The sequence below is a fragment of the Alligator sinensis genome, unplaced genomic scaffold, assembly GCF_000455745.1.
Source record: "Alligator sinensis unplaced genomic scaffold, ASM45574v1 scaffold647_2, whole genome shotgun sequence".
Lineage (NCBI taxonomy): Eukaryota > Metazoa > Chordata > Crocodylia > Alligatoridae > Alligator > Alligator sinensis.
Window position 1 is genome coordinate 2488780 of NW_005841832.1, and position 6419 is coordinate 2495198.

Sequence of the window (6419 nt, forward strand, 5' to 3'; positions counted from 1 at the left end):
CCTGGGGGACCGGTGTGGTGGGGGGGGCGCACACAGCATGGGTGGGGGAGCCACTCACTCTCCAGGTCTGGCTGCCTGGCTTGGCCTGGCCCAGATATCAGAGCTGGTGCTGCAACCGCATCGGCCTCTGTCAGAGTCACTGAGGCTCCTGTCTGCTCTGAATACCAAGTACCCAGCCAGCTCCCTGCCCCCCTCCTGGCCAGTGCCAGCCCCCAGAGGGGGCAGGGGTGCCCCAGCTGTGGGGAGGGAGCCACTCACTCTCCAGGTCTGGCTGCCTGGCTTGGCCTGGCCCAGATATCAGAGCTGGTGCTGCAACCGCATCGGCCTCTGTCAGAGTCACTGAGGCTCCTGTCTGCTCTGAATACCAAGTACCCAGCCAGCTCCCTGCCCCCCTCCTGGCCAGTGCCAGCCCCCAGAGGGGGCAGGGGTGCCCCAGCTGTGGGGAGGGGACACTGACTTGCAGGGAAGAGGAGGAAGCAACACAGGATGGGAGTTGAGAATATGGAGGCTTGGGAGGGGTTGACTTTGGAAGAGGGGGTGCAGGGAGATGGGAGGGGTTGGGGTTGGTCCCTGGCCTGGGAGAGGAGACCAGCCAGGAGAGCCGGAGATGCTAGCCCCCTCCCCGCCTGCCCAGTGCCTCACAGCCCTGGGCGCCAGGTAGGCAGCTGGTCCCTGCCACTCCAAGTTAGGGCAGACAGGGAGAGATGCTCCTGCCTGCTGGTGCTGTGGCCTCTGCCACCCACTGGGGAGGGGAGAGGGGGAGGGGAAGCAGCCTTAGCCCATGCGTGATAACATGCACACACATGGAAAACCACACCCACGTGCACTTGCTAATGCTTGCATGCCAAGGTCACTCAAATGGGTGCACACCACCCTTCCCACAGGCAGCAGGTGCAGACAGGCATGCACATGTAGCTGTGTGAGCACACACATGCCTGTGCATTAGCAAGCACAAACGTGTGCAAAGGTACCTGGGCATGACCCCACATACATGCACATAATGCTCATACAGGAGCATTGTGTGAATAGAGAGGATAGTGCACACACATGCTTACCAACTTTTGAGTGCTTGCACATGTATAAACATGTGTGTGCTCCTGAACCCCAACAGAAATACAAAGAGGGCAATCACAGAGAGCACATAGGAAAGTCTGCTCAATGCACACATGTTCTCACGTGAACTCATGAGTATTTTTACAAGCATGAGCATGCAAACTCACATGCCAGTAGCAGGTATTTCCAGGTGCTGCACTCTCTCCTGTAACCCAGGCAACAGGGTTTCCTGCCTACGCGCTGGCATATGGCCGGGAATGCACACTCAAGCGTGCACGCTTGTGTCTTCACGCCCCTACACATGAGCCACATAAATGGCTGCAACAGCGGCACATAACATGCCAGGGACACACGCACACAGAAGGCACAGGAAGCCTCTGACATGCTGAGCACACTGCAGCTCGCGTGTGCATACTCATTGCACAGCACCACACATACATGTCTAACATAGGCATATGAGAACACCTATGCAAAGTACCTGAACAGACAGAAAACACCCGTCACATGCACTTCCCCCACATGCATGTGCAAATATGCCCACCACCATCCCTACACAGTGCTTTACATACATGAGCACACACAAGTAACCCCTTCCCCATTGTATCTGACATTGGCACACACTTCACCTCTCCTTGAAACATGAGGACATGCACACAGGGCCTCACACACAGGCATGATGCATGTACATGAACATTCACTCCACAGCACCTCACACAGGTAAACACATGCACCTATCATGCTAGCGCACATGTGGACCCACACAGCATACAGCACTTCAGATGCACACTGCACCTCATACACATGTGAACAGATGCATCCTGCACCCATACCAACATGGCTGAACATGCATTCTGCAAACATATGAACACTCACTGCACAGCACACGTGAACAGGCACATAACCACTGCCCTAGAATACATGTGGGTACATCCATCCTGCCGTATTTCACATGCTCCACGTTTCACACATATGAATACCTCTGTGCAAACATGCATGCCCATAACAATCAGCACAGATGTGAACAGACACACACCCACTGCTCTGCACCTCACAAGCATGTGACCAGACACGTTATTACACACCACCTCACCCACATATGAACACAATGTTGTGCATGGAGACACTTGTCACACAGTACCTCCCATACATGCAAACAGACACATCCTGCACTTCATATGTGTGCACCTACACACAAGTACATGGACATCCATCCCTCAAACAGCCATCTAAGAACAGCTTTTCATGTGCAAATGTGAATATGCACACAGCCATTGTACATGGCCATGCTTATTGTACAACGCTTTGCATATGCTACACTTCAGACACATGAATATACACGTGCATGCTTGTGAGTATGCCAGCACCACATACATACACACACAAACATCCAACTGCAAAGCATGTACGCACACATGAACATGCACACACCCATCACATTGGCCTGCACACAGGCACTGCATGCATACTACACACCCCACAGGCATGAATACAGGCATGTGCACATACATACCAATTGTGCTGATATGTAGGGGAACACTTACAAACCTGCGGTCTTGCAATTCACCCACCCATGTCAACATGCAGTCACATGCACATGGACACCAACTACACAGCATCTCACAGACATGAACAAGACCCCCCCCACATGCACATATGTGAATGAGTCTCTCATGCCCATGAACACCCATGGCACAGCATGTACACACACGTAAACACACACTGCATGCCTGTGAAAGCCTGTGGCACAGCATGTACACACCTGTGAACTAGCATTTTATGCCTGTGAACACCTGTGGAACAGCTTGCACATGCACACACCCATCACACTGGCAGGCCTGTGGGCACACCCGTCAGCCAGCACTTCACACACACACACACACACACACAAGCACGCACCTGATACACACATGGATGCACACACCTGTCACACCAGCAGGTAGCACCCTTGTCAGCACACACCGCGCCAGGCAGGGCTTCCTCAGTGCTGACGCCCACAGCACCCACAGCATTGCTGGCTCTGCTCCCCACCCCCACACAGTGAGTCACTGCACTAGCGCTACATGGGCATGGGGGGGGAGGGAGGGGCTCAGCCAGGGAATCCCCCCAGCGAGCAGGGCTGCCCACACACCAGCCAGACAGCCCCTGCCACAGACAGCCTGGGGCTGAGATGGGGGCTGGAAGCTCAGCAAGTACCAGCCCCAGCCGAAGGCTAACATCCAGCCGCTAAGCAGGGCTGGGCCCACCCAGAGCCTGAATAGGAAATGCCAGGCAGTGCTCTCCCCTGGCAGTGGGGGTTGCCCCGGGGCCCCACAGCCAGATAGTGGGACAGGGGGTGCCAGAGAGCAGGGGAACAAAACAGAAAGCAAGGTGGAGGAGTCTGTGTCATCCCCCACTCCTATTCCAAAGCTGGAGGGAACCCAGGAGTCCTCGGTGCCTGTATCCTTCTGCCACCACTACCCACTAAATCTTTGTCCTCTCTGTTCTAGATGTAGTCCCCTGCACTAACCCACTAGACCCTGCTCCCATCCTGGAGCCCTGATAGAACCCAGGCGTAGGGGCTCCCAGCCCCCACCCTGCTGTAACCCATCAGATCCCACTTCCCTCCCAAAGCTGGCAAGGAACCCAGGCCTCCCAATTCCTCCCCCTCTGACCCACCAGCCCCTTTCAGGTAACCCGAGCCTCCTGTACTGCTCACACAGCCATGCCAGGTCGATATGGCGCATGTCGCTGCCAGGAGATGGGATTCCCACCCCCCTGCCACCTCTGTGCCAGGAGATCCCCTCCAGCCCAGTGCCATGGTGGGGGCCGTGTCACAGTCCAGGCAGCTCAGGGCAGAGCCTGACCCCCCACGCGCCCCTGCAGTAGCCAGGCTGGCCCTGACCCAGCAGCTTCTGCGCTACCAGGCCTGGGAGCTGACTTCACTCCATCCAGTAAAGTCAGTCGGTGTCACAGAGCCAGGCCTGGGTGGGGGCTGGGAGCCAGGACTCCTAGGTTCACTGCTAGAGGGTTCACTACTGGTGGATTGGAGCAAGAGGGGCAGAGGTGGGAACCAGGATTCCTGGGGTCTCTGCTGGAACTGGGTCTGGAGGGAGGAGGGGGGTGGGAGCCAGGACTCCTGGGAGGGGGGTGGGGACTAGTGGGCAACAGTGAGGGGACTGGGAGCCCAGACGCCTGGGTTCTATCCCAGCTTGGGGGGGATGCTTCTTATCTCCCTACCCCAGGTACTAGGACACCCTTACCCACAGGTCACCACACTCCAGTAAGGCCTCAGCCCCTGCACTGTGGGCCTAGAACCCCCGCCAGCTGCTGACCAGAGCAGTGCCCCACCACCCTGCAACCCAGCCAGGCCAGAAAGAGGAGCCCATGGGATGCCACCATGAGCTGGCATGACGAGGTGTACACACACACGGTCACACTCACTCAATCACACAGGCTTTACCTGTCTTCAGCTGGGACAGTCTCCCCTGTACACAAACACACACACACACACACACACACACACACACACACACACACACAGAGCCATGGTGTCACACACACAGCCTGTCACACAGTGTGAGCAGCAATGGTGACACCACACTCACTGGCTGTTGCACACCCAGCATGAGTGCCAAAGGTGATGCATATGCAGGCTGTCACACATGCACATAGTCACACTTGGTATGACAGGTTTGCACATCCCAGCTGGTGCACACTTGCGCAATGTGGGAGTGGCAATGGCATAATATGCATGTAACCTGTTGCATACTCATAGTCTGATAATACACACAGCACAAGGGGCAGTGGCATAACCCCCATCACCTGCTATGCACTCACAGTCAATTCCACACAAGATCTGTCACACACCTGTGGTCTGGTATGGGCAGTGTGAGCATGTTTGTCACACACACAGGTAGATGCACACTTGCTATCTGTTGCTCCCAGCATGAGCAGAACTGATGTTATACCCTTGCACCATCATGGTCTGTCACACATAATGAAAGAGGTGCTGGGGTCACACTCAGTCTGTTGCACACCCAGACTACTGCACTCATGCTTAGTTGCACATATGGCGTGAGCCATGCTGGGGTCATGCCTGCAGTGTGGCATGTTTGCCATCTGTCACATGCCAGGTTTGTTGTACACTTGTGGTCTCTTGCACCCAATGTGAACAGCACTGGTGTCACACACACACAGAGTTGCACGCTCACCATTCATCACACGCGGTGTGAGCAGCCTGAGTCTCTCTCTCCCTCTCTCTCATGTGTACACACACACATGCACAGTGTTGCACACTTACCATATATCACACACGTTTTTCATACACTCACCATCCATGGCATGTGGCATGAGCAGCGTGGGTGTCACACACAGGCACACACTGTTGAATACTCACCATCCATTACACACTCAACCTGTTGCACAGGGTGTGAGCAGCACAGATGTCACACATACACAAGCACACACACTGTTGCACACTCACCATCCATCACACACTCATCTGTGGCCCATCATGGTATAAGCACAGGTGTCACACACACACAGAGTGTTGCACACTCACCCATCCACTGCACAATCACGGTCCATGGCACAGGGTGTGAGCAGCATGGGTGTCACACACACAGTGCTGCACACTCATCATCCATCACACACTCATCTGTCACACACTCACCATCCGTGGCCCATGGCATGAGCAGCACAGGTGTCATGCGCATGCGCACATGCACACACGGTGTTGCACGCTCACCATCCAGCACACACTCACAGTCCATGACACAGGCAGCATGGGCATCACACAGACACTCACAGTGTTGCACACACACCAACTATCACACACAGTTTGTGGCACAGGTAGCATGGGCATCACATGTGCACACTTACCATCCAACACACTGTTGCACACTTACCATCCATCACACACATCTGTCACTTACATCTGTCACACATTCACCATCCAAGGCCCATGGTGTGAGCAGCACAGGTGTTACATGCTCCCTTCTGTTGCACGCCGGGGCACAGGGGCTGTGCACACTCGCTCCCGCCCAGCAGGGTTGCAGTCACACACACACACATGCCCGGGCCGGCTCCAGCTCGCTCCTAATCACATTAGTGCCGTGTTGGCACAACAGCCGCCGGGAGGCTGCTCCGCTGGCGGAGCCCCCCACCCCCGCTGACAGCCTGCAGCCTCCTAATTACACCCTGCGCCGCACAGGGGGGGGAAGGGGAGAACAGAGGCGGGAGCCCCTTGCATGCAGCTGCAGTGGGAGCAGCCCCCACACCCTGGTGCCCCCCAAGCCAGGAGGCAGCAGCCCCCTACCCCCTGCTGGGATACAGACCCCCCTCCCCCCCGCCCATGGCACCCCCTTCCATGTGTGGCCCCCCCAGGC

The 6419-nt window shown here is 56.1% G+C and overlaps 1 protein-coding gene across 1 annotated transcript in view; it reads right to left on the reverse strand.

The window, feature by feature from the left end:
* The window catches only part of SYT3 (synaptotagmin 3), a 23296-nt gene that overhangs the window by 11344 nt on the left and 5533 nt on the right, over positions 1-6419 (reverse strand). The window lies entirely within an intron of this gene.